This window comes from Phalacrocorax carbo, chromosome 1 (genome assembly GCF_963921805.1).
Source record: "Phalacrocorax carbo chromosome 1, bPhaCar2.1, whole genome shotgun sequence".
Taxonomy (NCBI): domain Eukaryota; kingdom Metazoa; phylum Chordata; class Aves; order Suliformes; family Phalacrocoracidae; genus Phalacrocorax; species Phalacrocorax carbo.
In genome coordinates, this window is record NC_087513.1 from 3,244,567 (window position 1) to 3,264,290 (window position 19,724).

Consider the following 19,724-nt stretch of genomic DNA (forward strand, 5'->3'; position numbering starts at 1 on the left):
CGGCGTCTCTGCTGGATGCTTTCATCCGGCATGGGGTAGGGGGAAGTTGAAGGATCACCCCCAGAGTTTTCCCCTCCCTGCCCTGATGTGAGCATGGCCAACACCCCTGGAAGCAGAGAAGGTCTCCCCAGTCACTTCCCCTTCGCTTCCTCACTTCCCCAGATCTCTGCGAGGCGCCCATCCTTGCGGCATCAGGGTGTCTCTATGAGGAGGCAGCCCTGTTGCTACGTGCCGCTACCAACACCCCGAGAGCACCGCTCGCCTTCCCTCCATCTGCTGCCTGCTCTAGCTTTTGGCTCGAGGAGAGCCCAGATATTACCTGCAGAGAGGAGTTCAGGTCTCTGCACGAGGGGGAACGAACTCACAGAGAGGGGTTTGCTCCGTGGGGCAGCCAGGCCGGCAGCCTGCCGGACACGAAACTCAGGCAGCAAGCACTAATAGCTTTTAAAAAATACTGTTATTCCTGCATTTGCCAGGAATTAAATGAAGACCCGGAGAGCAGAGCAGCTTGCAGCCGCTCTCTGGGATTATTGCTCACCCAAGCTGAGAGACTGATCTTCCTCTGAGCCTCCCTACACCCGCTTTGGTCCACTCCCCTCCTCGTTTTGTCCTAGCCGGAGGAGAGGGAGAGGTAAGGGGGAGGCAGATGCCCGGGAGGGCCTTTCTGGGGAGGTGATGGAGGGAGCCAGCAAGATCCCTGTAATTTTTTTTTTCCTTTTTTTTTTATTTTTTTGGGGGGTGGGGTGGGGGGGTGTGGGGGAAGCGACATTTCCCAATTAGCCCAATCACGCTGGAGATCCTAGGTGTCAGTAGTGAGTAGGAGCGAGAGGGAAGGCACCCGGAGGAGAAATCAAGGCAGGCGGAGTTGCAGCCGTGGGAGAGCGGCGGCGCTCGCAGCCCCGGGCGCGCTCGGAGGCGGCGGCTCCGTCCCCATCCCCGTCCCCTTCCCCAGCCCCTGCAAACTTTGGGACGAGGAAAAGCGGCTCCTCCGTGTGTGTGGGTGGTGGTGGGGGGTATCCCTCCAGAGACAACCTGTGCCCCTCCGCCTTTCCCCCTCTCCCAGAGGTGGGTGGGCTGGCGAAAGGAGGAGCAACTGGCCACAATCTCTGAAAAAAAAAAAAAAAAAAAAAGAAAGAAAGAGAAAAAGAACAGAAAGGGATTTTTATTATCGTTTTTATTTTTTTTTTTAGTTATTATTATTATTATTATCCCTCCCTGGTGTGCTGGCCTTGCGTTGCCACCGCTCTTCCCCACCTCTCCGGCTTGTTTTTTTTTTTTTTTGGAAGAGGGGGGTGTGTGTGTGTCTGCTTGTGTTTGCAAAAGAGCCTGGGTGTCAAAGCCGGCTCCTCAGCCACCATTGGAGAGGAGGGCTAGGGAGGAAGGGCTGGCGAGACAGCCGCAGTGCGAGCCCTCCCCGGCGGGCAGCGGCGGCGCGGAGCCGGGCGCGGAGCCGGGCGCGGAGCCGGGCATGGCCCCGTAGCGCATCCCCTGCCTGCACCCCGCCTGCCTGCACGGCTGCCTGTCTCCCCCCCTCCTTGCTGATTTAGAGGCGGGGGGGGGAAGGGCTGGGGGAGGGAGGGAAGGGGTGATTTGGGGGGGGAGTGAAAACTGGAGCTGCGTTTCCCCCCCCCTCCCCCGGCTCTGGGCGAGCCAGACACGGTTTGCCCAGTGCAGAGAGAGGGGCTCCGTGTTCCGCCTCCGTGGAGTATTTGGGATTGGAGAGAGACACACACACACACATACGCGCACACACAGAGACCATCTGCAGTGTCAATGCGGCGCCTGCTCTGAAGACTGAAGTGGGGGGAAAGGAGAGGAAAAAAAAAATCAAACCCAAAACCCACCCAAAGCAAGCGAGGAGCTTTCCCAGGTAAGGACCCCCCCCCCCCCCGCCCCGCCCGGGCAGCGGGGGCTGGCGGGAGGATGCCCCGGAGGATGCCCCGGAGGATGCCCCGGGAGGGCCGGCGGGGCTGCAGCGGTACCTGCCCTCCACACCTGGCAGGAGTGTGGCGGGGAGGAGGGGGGGGGACTCTGCGATGTGGCCCCCCGCCGCTTCTCCCCACCTCCGGGTGGTGGGAAGGGGGTCGGGGCTGGCTGGTAGGGACCCCCGGGCTGAGCTGGGGGTGGCCGGGCACGGCCCCTCCGCCCCTCCCGGGTGGGCTTGGGAGGATGCTGAGGGGGTTTCGCAGCGGGGACCCCCGGCATCCCCCCCCCCCTCCACACCCCCAGCGCGGAGGGGACGCGGTGCCCGGTGTCCCCCCCACCCCGGGTCCTAGGTGGCTTTTTTCCCCCATGCACAAGGCTCAACTTTTCTCCCCGGAGGTAGCAGCTCCAGCGTCGCAGCCTGTCCCTAATCACCCCCGGCCATCCCCGGCCGCGGATTTTCCTCCCCTCGGGAGGGGTATTTTCCCTCCCTTGGTGCTCCGGTGCCTTCCCCGGGCGAGGGGTTGGAGGCATTTGCAAACTTTTCCTGCTCCCGAGGAGGCTGCAGCTGGACGGGGCTGGAGGCAGAGCCCTTTTCCCGGGGAGGATCAGCGCCTCCCGAGTGACCGGTGGATGGGGATAGAGACCACCCCCGGCGGGGAACACCTAGAAAGGAAGGGGGGGGACCCCCTTCGTTTGCCTTCCCGCAAGGTACTGGAGAGTTTGGCTGCCCAAATCCCGGCTGCGGAGTCAGTGCTGATAAACCTCCCTCCCTCCGTGCATGTGTGTGCTGCAACCGAAACCTGCGTATTGATGCTCTTCGTTTATCAGACATATGCCCTTAAATTATGTAGACAGGGAGAAGTGATCTAAACATCGAGCCGCACATGGTTTTGGTGGAAATATAATACTCCGGCAGCAGATGAGTTCCTCCCAGATAAACAAACCCGCTTGCTCAGCCCCAGCAGGGCTAAGTGCTGTTTGGGTTTGTAGTGGCTGCATGTGGCTGCTACATACCCAGCCCAGAGGAAACCCTCCTCCTGGGGCCCCATCTGCTCCCCGTACTGGGAAGGGATGCAGCATTTGCCGGATTCGGGTGTAGGACCTGCAGGACTCGCCTCCGTGGCAGGGACCGGGTGGAAAGCGTGTGGCCGCGCTCCTCTCCCGTGAAACTTCCACCCCGCGACGGCTCCGCTTCGCTTTCCAGCCCTGCCGCCGGGCAGCCGTGCCAAAGAGCTCGCTGGAAACGCACCTGATTTTTCATGGCTTCCCTCTGCCACCGAGATGCGATGCCCTGGATGCGAGGTTTCGGGGAAAGCAAAGGGGATCTGAACCTTTCCAGGTCGCAGGGGTGAGCGGTGCAGAGAGGGGAGGTTTGGACCGGCACCCCTGGGAGTGCTGGGGGATGCTCTTATTCCGGGGGAACAAGGATGGTGTCAGGGCTTTTTACAGCCGATGCAACCGCTCGCAGCCTTCCGGGGACTTATCTTAAGCATGCACCAGCCGTGCACAGATATTCTGGATGGCATAAAGCGTGCTAACTTATTTGCTTTATCTGTCCTCTGTTTCACCCGGGTCTTGTTTATAGAAGCTGGTTAAAACCGCGAGCGGGTAGGGCCAGTGGAGCATGGGGTTGCTTTTCCTTCGCCGTCTCTGTGATTTTAATTACAGCGTGTGCCTCCCAGTGTGAGATTAGGTGCTTCCTCCCCCTGGCTAAGCCACTGTCTTAAGGTCTCGAGGATTCGAACAGTATTTTGTTTGTCATTTAATTGCCTCGGGAAGTGTGTGTTTGTTTGTTTGTGTGCGGGACCCTTCGCTAGAGCCGGGCTTCAAGCGGTGCAACAGATGTGTGTCTGTTTTCCGCGTGCAGCCAGGTTTAAACGTGCAACCCCAGCCCTGCCACGAAAGCCTGGGATTTTCTTCCCTCCTCTGCCCAGACCCATCATCCATGGGGGTGTCTCCTTTCCGAAAGGACTGGCCCAAGGCTTTTCCTTACTGTCCCATCTCAAATGTGCCGTGCTCGGCGATATCAATAAGATGCAAAATAAATGACAGCAGCATGATCTAAGTGTTGTTTATGTCCAAGACGGGTGTTTCAAAATACAGGCTGATGATCAATCATGGTGCTGTTGGGAAGCTTTTGCTTGATGATCATAACTGCCTTGTAGGCGCTGAAGACTGGTGTTAAATCTGTTCAGCGTGCAATCCAGCACCTGGCTAGCTGAGGGATGAGTGCTATTGCAAATCCTGAGAGAGATGCTGAACTTCTCCACTGGGAGAGGAAATATTCGAGCTTTTCCTCATGCAGTCACCTGCCAGCATCCCTTCTCTGCACCCGCAGAGAGCCTGGTGCTAGACAGCCTGTAGATGTGGCAAAGCAAAGGGCTCAGCACAGGCATGAGAGCGGCTGAGATCTGCTGCCGAGGAGGCAGAAGCCGTCTTTGGCAGCCAGATCCCGGGGGGCAGTGGGTTGCCGGAGAAGGTTTTGTGTTGATTCCTCTGTTTTTGCAGGGTGAGGAGGGAGGCTGAAGCCCCTTTTGTGTTGCATCTTTTTCCTTTTATTGAATTGCTTTGTCTCTGTCTCCCAATTTTCTCGATGTCGAGCTGTTGCAATAAAACCTACCTCCTTCCCAGAGCGCCGGGGTTTGATTTGCGCGCTCACACGCCTGACGGTGAAAAGCCTCGCAAGGTCTTACGACACTCGGGTGTGGTGAGGGTTAACGCTGGGTAGGAATTAATTTCTTGTTGGGAAGGAACTCTGAAAAGCTTCCTGAAAAGCTGAGAATGGTGCTGGCACGGTAGGCTTGTGCTCCGCGTTGGGATCCTACACAGGGAGGGTGTTAGAGGTAGGGCTTTTGAGTTTTGGAGTTGACGATGCCAAAGTTTGCTGCTTGGAATTGCCTACAGGTGTTCTTAAGCAAAATGGCATGCTGCCTTGGGAGTCACTTGGCTCTTGATTTATTATTCACAATACCCCCTTAAAGTGAGGTTCCACGGAGCTGAGACTGAGACCCAACATCACCCCTTCGCAGCCGCAGTGCTGCGACTCAAAAGTCTCATGTCCTGCCCACGAATCTGCCTCCCCAGCTAGGGATGTGATTTGGATTATGACTGTTTCCCATAGTAAAGCCCTCAAACCACTTGATGCTCAAATAAAAAGCCCTTTCTGGTCCCCACCAGTGTGACAAAAGGCTTCAGAGGGCTCTTTCTTATTCCTTCTTTCTTGCTTGCAAGACTCGGTTAATGGACACCAACCGCTCCAGGCGCCCAAGGCAATGAGACTTCCCGTCTGTGCAGAGTCCGGGCAACTCACTGACTTACTGCAGGGTATCAGTGATGAGCGTGCTTCCCTGCATGACTGTCTTCGGGTGAAAAGCACTTTATATCCCTTATGTTTGAGCTCTCAAGGAGCCTGTGACAAAAAAATAGAGAAACAAATACATAGGGGTCCCTGGAGGTTTTTCATTCAGACTCTGAAGTATTCTAAAACGGTGAGAAAGTATTCTCGTTCCCCTAGTGCATATTGGGAAACTGAGGCACGGAGAGGCAAAAGGAACAGAATCCTCACTCACCACCATGAAGTACAAACTGAACCCCAAGTGGTACTTGGAGGTGAGAGCAGTGAGCGGTTGCCTGCCCCAGAGCCTGTGCTTCAACAGCCAAAAGCAGTGCTTGGTCAGAGCAGGACACTCTCAAGATTGAATTTTTTCCAGTTAAAATGACAGATGAGTGTTTTAAAATAAGAAAATATCATCTTGGGTGAGTGTGTTGGCTAGGGGGCAGCTGTGCTTTCATGAACCTTGGTTCCTGTGTCTTTAAAATTGGGTACAGAATGCTTTTAATCACCTTTGGGAATGGAGAGATCACTGCAAAAATGAGATGTGATACCGACAGTCTGCGTGGCAATTTTCTGGAATTGGCACTCCTCTTTGGCTTTTTTTTTTTGTTGGTTTTTTTTGACTCATCCCACCAGAACTGTCTGGTTTTCCTTGTCCTTTGTTGGTACGAGCTCTCTGCTAAGTTTACGTCACCCTTGCTTGGTTGCATCCCGTAAGGTGTTGGGCAGCCACCCAGGCAAGAGGTGCCAAGTCTCTGCCCTGCATCCCCTGCAACGGGAGCCAGTGTCATGTGGCATCTGTCCCGCAACCCTTCCCATTGCAAAAAAAAACCTCTGTGGGCTCTTAGAGATGCTCTGAAAGCTTTGAACGGCCACCCTTTGGCCTGGAAACTCAATGGTCATTTCATTTTAGACACCTCCAGTCTGCGCAGCTCAGTGCTCCAGCTAACAGGCACCTGCTGGGGACACGCGTTCTTCAAAGGTGATTCCTGGAGCCATGGAAGAAGCCAACTCTTTGCTGAAGTATAATGTCCCCAGCTGTTTCTATCTCAAATGCTAATGTTCTCAGGGTTGGACGAGGGCCTGAAGACCTCAGCAGGATTGGTGGTTGAGTTAAAACCTCCATCCCCACTATGCTGCTTATCAGGGGGCGGTTTTGACCTTACCTGGTGGTGATTTCACTATAAAGAATGAAAGAAAGCAGACTCAGTGACTTGCTTTTACCCCAGGCTTTGCAGCCTAGAAAGTTTTCCAGTGTTTTTTAAACACTGCGTGCTGTGAAACGCAAATCCAGACCCAAAAGTCAAGCGGCTGAGATTCATGGGCTTCTTTTGCATAGGAATAAACAAAAACTGCTGCAGAGCGTGGCTGGATTTGCACTGGTGACGCAGAAGGGAGACCTCACGTCGCCGTCTCTCTTGGGTTTCAGGTCTGATCTCTGAGTTTCCTTCCAACTATATTATCCATACATGAATGGTCTGCCGGGGCTTTCCCACCAAGCCACCGGCAATAAATTTACAGGAGCTGACTGGCACCTGAATTTGCCTCGTCCTTCTGACAGGACGAATGTGTGGATCTAATGCAGATAATATGGGATAGGTTTCCATTACAGGCATTTGCATGATATATACTCACACGCTTCCCCCTCCCCTGAGCATGTTCAAGGGCCAGAGGAATAAATCTTGATGCTTGGTGAACCCTCGCAGCCAATCCTGCACCAAATGCATGTAAATGTTTGCAAAATGAGCCACCCCGGCCCACTTGTTATTTCTCCTTAGGCACAAAACACTACATGGGGGAGGAAAGGTGAAGGTGGTGGAGTTTTTTTAATCCGAGTATTGTTTTCCTTTGAAATAGTGAAATGATGCTGGACTCAGGGACTGTCTGTAGATGGTTAGTATTTATATACTTGTTGTTTCTTCTGAAGCGAGGAATGAGCACTTGCCACCAGCAGCCCCCGACGCTCATTCATAAAGAGCCTCGCTGGTGACTGTCTCGGCATTAAACTGTTTGGTGACTTGAGTTTAGAGTTATAGGAATCGGAGCGACGAATTAGCAGTAAATCAAAGCCTGGATGGCTCCGTACCCAACTGCGGCAAGATTTAAATTAAAAATATCTTGCCGAGATGAAGTACTCATAAGTCAAGCTCTGGCGTTGTGTCAGTCTGGGCTTCGGCGGCGAGAGCTCAGCCCCTTTGAAACAGAAACCACGAGGAGCCCACGTATTGATCCCCAGCTGAACTGGGAAATTGCCACTTCATTTCTTCTATTAAATGTTCTTTCTTTCCTTTCCTTTTTGCCTTTTTTTCCCCCTGCTGAAGGGAAGGTGGTCACGCTGGGAAGTTGGGAAAAGGTTTGCAGATTCGCTGCACGTGCGAGTGGCCCTGTTTGACTCGGTTAGAGCATATTTGATTGCAAAAAGGGATTTATTTGTTTTTTTGTGACCGGGGATTTGTCTATAATGTAGTGCTGGAAAGAGAACTCATTTAGAGACTAAGGAGGTGTATCCTGTTACAATTGCCTATTGATGGAATAGCAAGTGCTTGGTGTGCAACACAGCTTTATTTTACTTTAGGGAAACTTACTCTGGGCTGCCAAAGGGAGGCTTTGGTTTGCCGGAGAGCTGACCCATGGCCCTGGAGCAAGTCCCTTGGCTTCTTGTTTTCCCATCTATCAAATGGGGGTAGTCCTGTAGGAGTAACTGTCCCTTTAGCCATCATCTAATAGTCATTTTGCAATAATAACCTTTACAAATGACTCGCTTTTCGTAAGTGAGATGATTAAACCAGGAAGGTTCTAATTGGGAATAGCATCATGTACACGGCTAATAGTCACTAACGGCCACCGTCCCATCCCTGGGCACTGGCACCTTCTTTTGCTGGCTGGGAAGAGGCTTTCAGAGGTGCTGAGGGGCAGGACACTGTTCTACACTGGGGGAAAAGGCTCCGTCACCATGGCCCTGCTGGGCAGAGGAGGTGAGCTGGGAATACGCCGCCGCCAGTCGTGGAGCTAATCAAAGGCTTTCACTTGCATTTTCCTTTAATAGGCAATTTAGGGGAAAAAACCCCAAAGCCCAACACCCAGACTGGGATGGGCATGTCTGACTTGCTAGCTTAAAAAAAGTGAATTTCTGGGCTGTTTTGGGAAACCCCTTTTATCTGTTGGGAGTTTGGTGCAAATTTCTGGTTCTTGCTAAAAGCAGAGCAACACGTGGAGTTTTGTAGGCTGTTACCCTGAGGTGGGTGTATGTTGTGGGGGTGGTATCTGCATGGGTAATTTTGGGCTTTTCCTCTTTTTGGTTGTGTCTCACCCTTTTTACTCTCCCCTTCATTGTGTCATCCTGGTTGATGGGGGTTTGTCCCCTCCACGGTCCTCTTTCCTTCCAGCCACCCAGAAGAGCCAGGACTCATTTGGAGGGTTGCAATGGCCTTGATGCCTGGTGCTTTTGAGGCTGCATTACCCCATCACCCCTTGGACCCCAGGCTCCACCTATCCAGAGCATCCAGCTGCCTCCCAGACAGCTGCTTTGGGGAGGGCAGTGCTCAGGGGCAACCAGGAGGGTGGCTTGTTGGTTTAAGTCCCAGCCCTGCCATCACCGAAGCCACCTCCAGGAGGCCAATTGCCTCCTCACCCTGAAGACGGCAGGACGAGCTCTGAGTTTTCCTCCTGTGCTTAGCTGCTATGGTGATGAGTTGCTATAGAAACACATAGTTAACATTATTATTTATTATTGAAAAGTGTTTCTTTTCATCTCTTAAACGCAGAGTAGTGCCAGGAAGAGCCCGATGTTGGGTGTGGGGTACTGCCCACCCTGTCCACACAGGCTGGTGGGTTTATGCTTCCCTGTGAGCCAGGCTTTGGCCACGGATGAGGCAACCAACCGTACTGTGCTGGCCCAGCAGGCTGATCTGGTTAAACAAATCCCCCCAGTATGTTCCCGTCACAGGTTCCTTCCTTCGTCAGATCTATCCTTTGGAGGGGGATTTGAGTGAAGCATTTCATTATAATGAGCTTAGTTATTTCCAAACTAGTAATCGCATGTCACCATTTGGTGCAAAGGGTTTGCATTAAGTTCTGTAATAATATGTCTATTCATCCATCACAAATACTATATTCACAGGACCTTGTAGTGATTGCCTGGTAAATACCTTCTCTTATCTCTTTGCATACGCTGCTCCTTGTTGTTTGCTGAAGCCCCCCCCCCACTCTCTGCAAACCCATCCCTCTGCGCTGGGAGGCAGGGAAGCTCCTCCGGTGCTCCTGTCTGAGGCTTCTGCTGTGCCTGAGCCCCCCTGCAGCTGGGCTCCTGGCCAGGCTGCGCAGGGGAGGCCCCTCCAGGGCTGGCTGCAGCCTGCAAGATGCCAAGCGGAGCAAGCGGTGCTAAGGGTATCGCTCTGCCCGCCTTACCTATAGCTTTCCAGCTGCCGTGGGTGGGACAAAGCCTGCTTTGGGGGCTTCTCTTGCTCCCCAGGAATGGGTGCGAGGGGTAGGAGCAGGTATCTTCTGTAGGCTGGCTGCTGAGCAATGCTCTGGCTGAGAGCTGTTGCAGGGGGTCCTGCAAGGAGCCCATCTATACATCTCTCCAGACACATGCATTGATTTTTGGAGTGCACAGCTGGGAGGTACAGCGGGGATGCAAAGCCAGATGCCTGGGTCCCCTGCCTGCAGCCACCAGGTTCACGGCTTCCCCTGGAAGCTGGCAACGCTGCAGAGGTGGCTCTGCAAGGAAACCTCCCTCCATCCTGCTGTCCTTCACACCCTGGCAGCCCTGAGGATGCTGCAGCTGCTGCGGAGGAGTGGCTTGGTGGGGCCAGGAGGTGAAGGGCTGGGAGGATGGAGGGATGTCTGGAGGCACTGGGAGGAGCGGGGCTGCTTTCCCTCTCTGTCTGGGGCAGGTGCAATGTGGCCTGGAGGTGGAGGGCTTGGCTTTGCTTGCAGCAGGGATTAGCTGTGCAGTTCTTCCTTCTTCCCCTCCTAGCTCTAAATGACTCCCTGGAAAATGCCTGTAGGGAGGGGAAAAAAAAAAAGAAAAGAAAGAAGGGAAAAAGAAAAAAAAAAAAGGAAATCAACACAGCTTTTTTTGATGCAGAATTAACAACTCGGAGGTGAAGTTTTGGGGCTGGTCAGTGCAGGTGCAGGGGGGATGGCTCAGCCCCTCCTCGCACGCACAGTTGCTGCAGGTGCAGGGCTAAGCTCTCCATGCAGCGCTGCAGATGCTCCCCGGAGGGCACAAGCCCCTGCGGGGTGGGGAGGGACGCAGGGTCAGCGCAGGGTCAGCGCAGGGTGCTGGATGTGGAGGGATTTGGGCATGGGGAAATATCTGCTGCTGCTTGAGGAGTGTGGCCCTTGCAGCTCCCTGAATTCCTCCTGGGCTCCACCTTCCCCAGCCTGCCGGGCTAGGACTGGGAAACATCCTTCCCAGCCTTTGAGGAAACAAAAGGAGGCTTTTTAAAGCACCCCCTCGAGCAGGAATAAAACACCTTCCTTTGCAGAGCCTTTTTCATCTCTTGAAGTCAATCTCTTTGGGCTTGTATTTTCCTTCTTGGAAGCTGTGCTCCCTGCGGAGAAGAGGAAAAAAACACCCAGGGTGCGAGAGCAGGGCTCGTGGGGGGCCTTCCTGGGAAGTGTAGGTTGGAGGTGGAGGGGCAGATGGGGGGGTGGTGTCCACAGTGGGGTTCTAGAGGACTGAATATTCACCCCTCGCTCTGCCAGAAACCCCTGCAACCCACCCCACAAGTGCAGTGTTCGGTCGTTAGTGCGGGGGGGCATCTGGCCCTATCAATGGTTGGGAGCAACCTGCTGGGGTGGGAGATGCTCATGCGTTTGCCAACCCCTCCCCTACTCCTGGTGCAATGAAGCACAGCACTAAACGGGACCTCCCTAAAGGAGGGAAGCTGTCTGCGGCAAATGAAACTTTGCTACCTTCTCGTAGGGTCACTTGTGTTGATGTGGGCCTGGAGGGGTCATGTTTTGCTTCTATGACCCCTTTTGCTCCAGCCTGAGCTGCAGCCAGCTGCTTGGGTACTGGCTTGTGACACTGATGCGTTTGGAGGGAAGTCATCCAAGGGGTGGCATGGACTTGATGCCGGTGTGCGATGCCCCCTTGGATCCCACCAGCTGTGAGACCATCATACCTCGGGTTTCTCTCCGAATCCCTGCTGAGAGCGGACTCAGAGCACCTTTGCAGCTTCCATCATTCCTGCCTGGCCTCTGTGGTGGCTCCAGGAGACCAGGAGCTTCTTGCCTTGGCCCAGAGAGGGCAGGAGCATGGGGCATCCTTGGAGCTGCACCCTTCTGCTGCCCACGTGGACGATGGAAAAGGCAGGGGAGATAAGCAAGCCATGTGCAGCAGGAGCTGGATGCTAAACCCAACGCCTGTCAGAGCCATTCAGGAGGGGTTTTTTTTTCCCTCCCTTATAATGGAGTTGCTGCTCTTGCCTGCCTTAGCAAGGCAAACAGCTCAAAGGGATGCCTCTGAATGAACGTAGCAACTTTTAAGACAAATTTCTCTCTGCATAATATCTCAAAGAAAGCAGGAAAAGGAAATGGCAAGCGGGCATAATTAGGTAAGTATTACCCATTAGGAAGGAGAAGGAGCTATCAAGTCGATTTCCATTTCCTTCTCATTTTACATGCCTGATTTTTCCGCCTCTCCAGGAGGCGGTGTGTGAAGTAGGTCTCTCCTTAGCTTGGAGAAGTAAATAATCAGAACATTATGCACTCTGAAGCTCTTCCCAAAGCTTCCCAAATCTGGACTAAGCTGAGGATTTTTAGTGTCTTCACAAGTCTGAGCTTCCCAGCATCTGTGAGACCTGGTAGGGACTTATTTCCCACCTTCACACTGGGGAACCAATGCACAGGCAGGCAGCAGGGCTTGTGTCTCCTTGTTGTGACCTGCTTGTCTGTACATATTTCGCTTTGTTTTACCTATTCTGCATGGAAGTAGAGATAAATCTGTGTCTCCTGGTTGCTTCCCAGTGTAAACCTCGATGTTTGCAGTGTGAACCCACGGAGGGGTTGTGCTGCACTGGGAGTGTGGTAGGGCTGAGTCCTCCCCAAGCTACCACCTCGTCCACCCCTACCTCCCCACTGTGTCCCTGTGTCCTCTCGGCCGTGGGACCCACAGCTTTGCTCCCGTGTACCCAAGGCTGTCCTCCCGCACATCATGGCATGAGCTGCAATTACAGAGCCATCAGAGGGTGCCTGTAACACCTTTTGGCAAGGATGCGGGATGGCTTGTGCACCAGCCTGCAGGAGAAGCGCTTGCCTCCCCCTTTGCCTGTCCCTCTGCTCCGGAGTCTGTAAGTGGTGTTATTAAAGGCTGTCAGGAACTGCTGTCATTGGCACAGTCAATGGCTGACAGCAGCCAGCCCTCAGACTTTGACTCATCTGCAGCTCACACACACACATGCACACACACACTCTCTCTCTGTTACGCGGCGGCCAGAGAAAAGACAGTTTCTCACGCGCTTCACCCTTTTCCCAGCTGTTTGGGCCCTTTTTTTCCATTCATTTCAGAGAAGAAGCCTTGATTGTGCTACAGTGTAGGGAAGATTTGGGTTGCGTTGTACTACAAGCACATGCCTGACTCTCATTTCTTGATGCTGGGGTCTCCTTTTCCTTAAGTACAACTACATACATGCATCTATATCTAATCTATATCTATATAAGTGTATGATTTATACATAATCATAAAAAAGCACATTTGCATGCAGAGTTTACCCATAAATGCAAAATACACATGGTTAGAAAATGCCAATCTGTTCACCCTGCACTCTTCACAGATCGTAGCTAATTTTGCCCACAGTTCAGGAAAGGTCTTGCAGGTGCAGGATGAGATTTCTGGGGAAGAGGAGCAGCCTTGCTGCACAGCCAGATTTTAGGAGGGATTTAGGGCAAGCCCAGTTCTCCTTTTCCCTCCAGCATCCCTTGATCAGGTGCTGGTGGGAGACGGTATTTTTCTAGCTTGTAGAGAAGCGAGGGAAGGGAGGAAAAAGTTTGAGGTTTTGCTCCACCACAAAACTGGGAATAAATAGTGCAATCTTGGAAAACCTTTGCGCCTGGGAATGCGGCTTCCTGTGAGCTCAGCTTCTTTAGGGCTTTTGAGGAGGTGCTGGACAGGCTCTGCTGGTTGCAAAGCGGATCACTGAGGGGTTGCCAGGGGTAGAGGATGAACGTTGTGCACCGCTTCGCATCCCTCCAAGTGGCTCGGCTGGAGCTTGGCCATCAGCACTCAAGTGGGGCAGCACAAGGTACTATGAGCCTGGAGGAGATCCCGAGCAGATTGCGACTCGGTGACAATCTGCTTTCTCCATCCTTGGTCGTTCCCACACTCATGCTTGTGCAGATGTCTCCGAGGCTCCCGCTGGTTGATGCATGGGATACGCTGAGCCACATTTTCCCCCAGCAGCAGCCTACATGTCCATGCAGTCTGCTTTCCTGCTCTGCCTCCCCTGCTGGGTATTAATGCGTGTGGAGGATAATTTTGAGGCTTCTCCATACCTGCACAAGGACATGCAAAAGCTACAGTGTGATGCTTGAAGGCTGCGCTCCTTAGACATGCAGTACTGAGCTGGGAGAGTGAAACACGGCTCCTTCTACGCAGCAGTTTCACTTGGTGGTTGTCTTCTCTCCTGTCTTGCTTCTCCTTCCCTGGTAACACAAGAAGCAGAAACAGCTTTATTTTATAATAAGCAAAAGGTCTCCAGGTGCAGGTTTGTGCTTCTCTTCTCCACTGCTCTTTGCCAGTGGGTGACTTACTTCACCACCCATAATTAGCCTCTTCCAAGGTCTTGTTGTTGCGGGGCTGAGGCAGAAGGTTTTACAGCCTATTCTCAAAGACAGAAAAAAATAAGCCCTTCCTCAGCGCAGTGTTAAGGGAGTGGATTTTGAACTGTTGTATGTTGCTGCTGAAGCAGGGTGGTTGGTAGAAGGGACCTAAACTGGCCGCCGGCGATGCTCTTACGTGGTGGGGAAGGTGGACAGAGGAGTGGAGGATGCGTGTGTCAGCCTTCCCACGCAGAGGATGGAATCAAATATCTGCCCTATATCAAATACCATGCTCGATTCCTGCGGGACCAAGTTATTGGTGAGGAGGAAGCTGACCTTCTCTTGTATTTATGAACTGACTCTCTAGTTTGCTTTGGTTTTGATCCCCCCCCCACCCATTACAGAGTGCAATACTTCATTTCAGAGGAAATAACGTTTTCTTCATTTTCTCCTTCGGTGTGTTTTTTTTTTTTTTTTTTTTAAAAAATGCTGTTCAAGATGAAGAGGCTTTCTTCCCCTTAGCTTTTCTTGCTTTATAGTTGGCTCGGCATGCTGGAAGTGAACACTGTTGCCCATGTCTGTGTGGGACCATTAGCTTGTGCTGGAGCCCGGGGATAGTCCCGTCACAGCAGCTGAGGGTGAACAACTTCTCCTGGAGCTGGACAAACACATTATTATTTTAGTAGTCACATCCCAGCAGGTTTGAGAATTAAAAGTAATCAGCATTTCCCTTACTGCCACACAGATGTAGCCTTCTTCCTCCTGGCTGTCTTATCTCCAGCCTTCCCTGATGCAGCTTTTTCTGAAAATCCTTTCCTGCAAGAGCTGGTCTTGAGCATCTTCAGAGCAGCAAGTCCTTTGGAGCCCCCTCTTTCCTTTTCCTTCCTCTTCTGCCCATGGAGAGCAGATTTTTGGAAGCTCAAGAGCTATGTTTCCTGTGCAGAGGTCCCTTGGAGATATCTGAAGCTACTTTGCTGAAGTTCACAGGTGACTTTTGAAAACCTTGGCCATTGCATTCGTGTGTGTGTGTGTATATATATATATATATAAATATATATATATAATATCTGTTCTCTCTTCCCTCCTGTTTTCTTTCTCTGTCAGGGATCCAGCTGTGCAACATGTGGCACTTGTAGGACTTGGAAGGCTGGAAGATCAAGCAAACACAGAGCTTTCAGCAAGAAGAGATAAATTTCCAGCATAAATTCAAGCCACGTAGGCCCAGTCTGTTTTACTTTTAAAGCCCCGCTGGCAGTGATGTGTGGAAGCTGTAGATATAACGCCAGGGAGAGAAGAAGAGTTTATTTGTATTATTTCTGGCACCTTGGTAGAAAAACCTCTGTTCTGAGTTCATGGTGCTTGGCACAATGTTAGTCTGCATGGACCGTACCAGAGAAACCGCCTGTTGAGCGCTACCTTTGTGCATGAATTGAAGACAAAAAAAAGAAAAAAAAAGGGAATTATCTGCCCTGAATGAGATAGAGAGTGTTGTAGCTGGAAGAGCAAAGTGCCGGGTTTGTGTATGGGATGCAAATGGCCGCAGAGGAGAAATATCTTGTTATTAACAACCCATTGAATTGTGATAGTATTTTTACACCTGTGTACGCTGCCTATAGTATTTATCCCAGCCCTCCGGCATCTGGCAGGACCAAAGCTGGGAGCCGTGGGCTCCCTTCTGCAGGCAGCTGATGGGGATTCCCTATTTACTGCAGAGACAGGACAGTTCAGCATTTGATGGGCCCCACGGTATCGAGCCATGGCCACGGACTTGCTGGAGCACCGTTCGGTCCACATGGCAGGTCCGATGTTTCCTGAGTGTGTTTGCTGACACTGACCTAGCAAGGGTCAGTCTGGCAAAGGGAGTTGCTAGATGCGCTCGCTGCTTTTTGGAGTAGCCTGTGTCTCTATTTATCGCTATGCTTTTATTTTACTAAGTTAAAAAACAAGAATAAGCCCACAAGTGGCACCTGAATGTGCTCCCCAGGTGTGTCCTAATGAGCTCAACAGCACCTAGTACAAACCAATGCTGCGTTCAGCCGAATGCCACCGCCAACCACCCAAACTTCATTTCCCTTCCTCTCCCCCCGCCCCAGCCTTTTCCCTCTAGTCAAAATAAAAGATTTACAGCCTCTAACTTTTGAACTGAGGGCAAATTTCAACCCAACCTCCCATCTGACTGGATGCTTCATGGCATTAAAATCCATCTGCGGCCACCCAAGCCTCCCCAGCCAGCCCCAAGCTGTGTGTCCCAGCCACGCAGGAGTCGGCGCAAGGCACTGCGTGTTCCAGCCCCTTTTCTGAGGTCCCCGGGGGCTTGAGGACAGATGATGCTCTCCACAAGCATGGGGGATGCTCCTGCCTCCAGTCAAAGCAGTTGTGACTGCATCCCCAAAGGGCAGGGGTGCATGGGTAGAGGCTTGCATGCTTTTTACAGTATTTGAGACTTGTGCAGCCCACAAAGTGCAGCTGTGGGATCCTGTGAGATGAGGAAAGAGATCAACAAGTCCTGTTTTGGAAAGAGGTATGAGTGGAGAGATGGAGACAGTGGGAAAATGCGAACAGGCTTGCCCTTTGCAGTGCCGCTCAGGGGGGTGGAGGGCATGTGGAAACCTGTCCTCTGTGGCTTTTACTCCTTCAGCACCTGTGCATCTGTTTTCTAGTGTTTCTTCAGGTCTTACAGCCTGTGTTATCAAGGTCTCCATTTCTAAGGAGCAGGATTTTATGAACAGAGATGACCTTCCCACGCCCCCACATTAAAAATGCCCCTTGTCTCAGACACAGGTGCCTTTAGACTGTGCGAGCAGAGACGAACAAAGCAGATGGTGTTTGGATATGGATTAAATTAGAGTTTGGGGTGACATTTTGCTTGCAGCTGACTCTAAGCAAACAAGTAACTTTCTTCTGGGTAGTACAACCCGGATCTGAAATCACTGGTTATTGCAAACCCATAAACTATCTTTTGCAGACTGAAGGGGCTCATATGCCTGTTTCTGGTCCTGGGTTTTCTCTGTAGCACCTATCCTAACACAGCTAATGCTTTGTGATGAGGGATCTGCAATTACGAGGCTGTGCAAACAGCTAAAACAATTGCATCACCCTCTTCATGCCTACTCTAGGGTGATTTGTTGATTTGTTGCTAGCACTAGGCATTCGTTCGTGCAAATGAAGGGTCAGATCCTGCAAAGCGCGCAGCACCTGCAGCTTCTGTCCATGTGTGCGTGCCAGGCCCAGGGATGATATTTATGGAAGGAAAGAGAGATTTTGCCTTTTGCAGATGTGCTTTGCAACAGCAGCAAGCTGTCTACAAAGTGCCATTGCTGATGCAGCCTGACAGTGTCTCCTCTCGAGGTTTGCCAGTGTGGGGAAGCACATGGATAAATTGCAGAAAGCTTTAGCTGCAGAGTAGCCGGAGCGGACGCCTCCTCCCTTCCTCCCCCCGGCTCTGCCGGCTGGGTGCCAGCAGCAGGACTCTGCACCGTATCATTTCAGGATGCCCTGGATGCATCCATGCAGACTTACAGCTGAACACGGTGATCACTGAACTATTTAAAGTAGTTTCAACAATGACACCTGAGTGTATAATGCACCTATTCTGCTGATGCTGGCAAAGTGCTGGCGGCGTGGATGGGTTTAAGGCTGATGGGAATTTACGACTCTGGAGCCATTAGGTTGTATATGTGTTCCTAAAACATGCACCAAAGGAGATGATAACAGAGAAAATCAGCTATAAAGGAGGTTCTCCTGGTGCTGCACGTGTCGCTCTGCAGAATAGTTGTCTCGTTGCTGTGGCACTGAGCTGGGGATTAAACACATAGGCTGTATCTCTGTCTCAGCCATGCTGACTCTGTGCGACCTTGGCCATGTCTTCACCTCCCTGGACCTCTGTCTCCCTGCGTGTTTCTAGACTGAAACTTCTGGAGGTGGGGACGTGCGTTTTTAGTAAGGACATTTTGCTCAGAGCCGCTGGTTGCCCTTGCAAGCAGCAATGTGGGGGGAGCTGGAAAGGCCCGTCAGGACAAGCTCACTGGCGTGAGCTACGGCGGGACAGCAAAATAACAGCAGCCCCATGTCATCGGGCTCTGCGCCACCCCATCCTCCCATGTCATTCATGTGGTTTTAGCATCTACAGGAACAGTCAGTAAATAAGGGCTGCTGCTCCTGAGTGTATTAAGTCTCATAATTTGGTAAGTCACTCCAGGCTTGACATGAAATATTGGTGTTGAGAAGGAATTGGAAGGGGATAGTGTTGTCCTTTGCTGAGGAAGACCTCCTGCAACCTCTTGTCAGTGCGTATAGAAAGGTTAAGGGAGACACTGGCTAAGTCTGCAATCATCCAGCAACCAGCTGCTTTTTTTTCCCCTTCTTTTCCATTCTGCTGTGGCATTTTTTTTGTTTTGATATGCATTTTCTAAGCTGTTAAGCAAGGCAAAAATGGAAATGTCTCTCCAGAACTTTAACCTTATGTAACTGATTTGACCTCCAGATTTGTCAGCAGCTGGAGGAAAGCCATCTCGGGGGAACTGGAAGACTCAGGAGCTGTAGGTTCAATGAGGAGGGGATATTTCAGTGCTTACAGAACTTGCAAATCTGCAATCTGCACACACTTCCCAGTCTCTGCTTATATCCCCTTTTCCTAAATTGTCTCTGCTCAGTTTTCTCCCCGTCCTCCACTTCCCAGCCTTCCCTTCCTTGTGTCAGAGCATCGTCCTCCTTTGCTTTCCGATTGGGTTAATTAAGCTGAGCTGCGGCGTGAGTCCATCAGGGAGCACAGAAGAGTTTTCCTCAGCAGCAGTGCTTAGCACCACAACAGCCTCCAGCTGACACAGGGAATAAGTGTGGGGAAAACCTGCTTAGTCCCTTCATCCCTGATGTCGAGCAAGTTTTACTCCTTCTGTGGTGACAGCTCAAGCGCTGTTTGATCCATCCCGGGAGGGGTGGAAAGGGCGAAACCTTTGCTTGTAATGTACGTATTATTAAGTGTTGTAACTTAGTCAAATTTAGACAGACTTTCAGGCATGGCCAGGAGATCCCCGTGACAGCAGGGGAGGACATTCCCAATTTTTACTACCTGCTCCAAAGCATGGAAGTTTCTCAGTAAGATGGAGGAAAGAATATAAACAAGGTCAAACACAGAAAAAAAAAATAAAATCAATAACTTGAAGAAACTTTTCTCCTAATTTAGTTCTCAGAATTGCCCAAGCCATTCTGAATGCAACTTTCTGCAGTGATGTTAGCCCGAGGCAGACACCGAGCTGAGGAAATTGTCCCCTGAGCAGTTCAGGTCTGTCAAAGTAATGAGGACCTTAAAACCGTGTCTTAGTACAGAACATGTCAGACAACCTGAGCTATAAGTGTTGCTGCTAATGCTCAGTGTAACTATGCATGCACATGCTGCCCTGCACTGCGAGTACAGGAATTGCATAATTTTGTGCAAAAATAAATGTGTCTGTATGCTGTACAGGAGAGATTTGTGTATCTCCTTGCAAATGCAGCCTCTGTGTGTGTATACATCAGCTCTTTTCTAATCTTCCTGTTAAGAAACATAGCAAGTGATTACCTCCTTACCTATATTAGCACAATCCCGTCTCTTGTCTGTATCTGATCCTGGCCATAGGTGTCCTGCCTAGTTCAGCAGTATGTTAAGACTTCCAAGCATGATTTGGAGCTAGTTATGCTGCAGCAACAGCTGGGCAGG

At 51.6% G+C, this 19,724-nt stretch overlaps 1 protein-coding gene across 6 annotated transcripts in view; it reads left to right on the forward strand.

Moving 5' to 3' along the window:
• Positions 1–779: 779 nt before the first annotated feature.
• The window catches only part of PLXNA4 (plexin A4), a 460,966-nt gene continuing 442,021 nt past the window's right edge, over positions 780–19,724 (forward strand). For 2 of the 6 annotated variants that reach the window (XM_064442386.1, XM_064442376.1), the window contains exon 1: positions 816–1,870. The gene's annotated coding sequence lies outside the window, so the exon portion shown is untranslated. Of the gene's footprint in view, positions 1,871–3,034; positions 3,275–19,724 lie in introns of those variants that run through there. The other 4 variants (XM_064442420.1, XM_064442412.1, XM_064442394.1 and 1 more) reach the window with 4 other exon arrangements.